Here is a 2,720-nt window from a genome sequence, read left to right as displayed (position 1 = left end):
AGCCTACACAGTGGCTGTAGGCCTATCTAACCTAGGCCTAAACTCACGATACGATATTTTCAGCTATTGTATGATATTCCTCTCATGAAATAAATTTAGGCTTTTTGAGATTCGCGAAAGTTTAATGTCGCGAAAACGGCCGAAATTATCAATTCGCGAAAGTTTCTGGTTTAATCTATTTAGGCTAGGCCTGTGTATGAAGAATATGAAAAAATATCAACTTTTTTACAGCTCAGTAATTGATTCTGAAAACTGTTTTTAAAAAAATGATGTAGAGAAATGCCATCAAATGGGCTTAAAAATCTCTAAAACTCTGGAGTGCAATGGCGCTTCGCCCCCTTGACCCCCGACCAGGGCTCTGCCCCTGGACACCGATGGGGGCCTAGGCGGCCCCCCCCCCATTCCCCGGCCTATTTCAATTTACTCTCCTGTTACTTTCAAATTTCTCCTGCTACTCAAATTCATAAATAAACCCCTGCCCTAAACCATATAGTAACATTAGGCCCCTATGGCCAAGAAGCCCTAGTACCCCACATGCATGCCTCGTCAGTTGTCATCTCTCCGGCAGTGAAAACCGGCCAGACAGGACCCTTATCATTTGATAAATCATAGGCCTTTTTCACGAATCGGTAGACATCTTGCAGTGATGACAAACATTGCGAATCAGCGGTGCGTAACCAACAGAAATAAGATGAGCTTTTGGGCGGATTTTTTGACATCATGTTATTTAAAAAATCATAACTCTATAACGGGGCGTCGTATCCAAAACATTTTTCCAGCAAAATGTTCTTAAAAGACTAGTCTACACCACTGTATGATTGAAAAAAATGTTAAAAATTTTTTTGACCTCTGAAATCAAGATTGAAAAATAAAAGCCTATCTCAGTAGTGTATTAAAATAGGTATATGCATTACAGTCTGTAGTACTAGTCTAGTAATACTCTGAACTAGCATTGTTTTAGTTACCATATGAGAGTTTCCTGTGTTAAAAACATGATTTACTATACTATACCTCTTTATAAAACATAACCTGTACATTGTAATAAGAGAAATATGTATATTATCGCTACTTGGAACAGTAACAACACGAAAGTCCAATGCTACTGCATTGTAATGCATTGGCCTATTTTAATACACTACCAAGATAGGCTTTTCTTTTTCAATCTTGATTTCAGAGGTCAAAATTTTTTTTTTTTTTTCAATCATATAGTGGTGTAGACTAGTCTTTTAAGAACATTTTGCTGGAAAACTCTTTTGGATACGACGCCCCGTTATAGAGTTATGATTTTTTAAATAACATGATGCCAAAAAATCCGCCCAAAAGCTTATCTTATTTCTGTTGGTTACGCACCGCTGATTCGCAATGTTTGTCTCACTTCAAGATGTCTACCGATTCGTGAAAAAGGCCTATAAAATATTAGGCCTAGGCCCTAGCCCTATACTATTATTATTTCTGTATTATTGTTGCTATTATTAATATAAAAATAATAATACCTTCTCCCTTTCGAAATTCTCCAGAAGATGCATTATGAAGTTAATTAAGTACATCTTTAATAGGCCTAGTAGGCCTACCTAAGTACTATTAATCCTTTGCGTCATGGTGGATGGTACGGCGTTGCGATTAAACTTGTATAGGCTCATTCCCACAGCCGCTCAAATTTTTCATTTGACCCAATGTCAAAGGTTATATTTTATTTATAATTGCGCCGAATGTAAATACTACGCCGAATGTAAATGCACCGAATGGTAAAAGAGCCGAACGTAAATGCGCCGAATGGTGAAAGGGCCGAATGAAAATGCGCCGAATGGTAAAAGGGCCGAACGTAATGGTAAAAGGGCCGAATGAATGCGCAGAATTGTAAAAGAGCCGAACGTAATGGTAAAAGGGCCAAATGAAAATGCGCCGAATGGTGAAAGAGCCGAACGTAATGGTAAAAGGGCCAAATGTAAATGCGCCGAATGGTAAGCTGTTACCGAAGGCAGCGATGGCGTTCCATATAGGCGAGCGTGCCGTTCGAACCAGCGCCGATATGGCTGTAAGTCACGGTTCCCCTGTCTTAACCGCTCAGCCAATCGACTCGCCTTCTATTAATTAACTATTAATTAGTTAAAAGTAAGTGGCACTCTGTGATAAGTCAATACTACTAAAGTGTGACCATATGTTAATGTGTTAACCGATTGCCAGTCAAGTCGCCCCCCCCCCTTGTAAAGTCGCCCCTTACAAAGTCGCCCCCTACAAGCACAAAGTCTCCCCCTAACCAAGTCTCCCCCGTTACTTAAAACATTTAGGCCTAGGAGAGAGCTATAACGTCCGATTCGGCCGTGCACTTGTTCGGTCGTAAGATATTCAATGCCCAAATAGGGGTTATTGTGTGGAACGCCGAGTGTCCGTAATAAAATCGAATTTCTGGAATAAAGAGTATAAGCCTAAATAAGAATGTATTGTTTGTTTTTACTTCTACTTAGAAGAACGCAATACCGTTTAAATATGTAATTTAGTACATTATTGTTAAGATTGATTGTTTTACGGAGTACGGTAGTTTTAATAGCATAATTTTTAGTTAAGAAGTGTTTTACATTGTTTTATCCTGCAAAATATTCTAAGTTGAAACTTCATTGCTTGGAAGAAATTTAATTTAACTATAGCTGGAACTTATCAAGAAAGTTGATTTGTATCTTGGAATAAAGTATATAATATAATTAATTAATCCTGCATTATAA

This window comes from Anneissia japonica, unplaced genomic scaffold, assembly GCF_011630105.1.
Source record: "Anneissia japonica isolate Jap-2015-1 unplaced genomic scaffold, ASM1163010v1 scaffold724_len3256291_cov202, whole genome shotgun sequence".
Lineage (NCBI taxonomy): Eukaryota > Metazoa > Echinodermata > Crinoidea > Comatulida > Comatulidae > Anneissia > Anneissia japonica.
Note: the sequence above shows the minus strand (reverse complement) of the source record.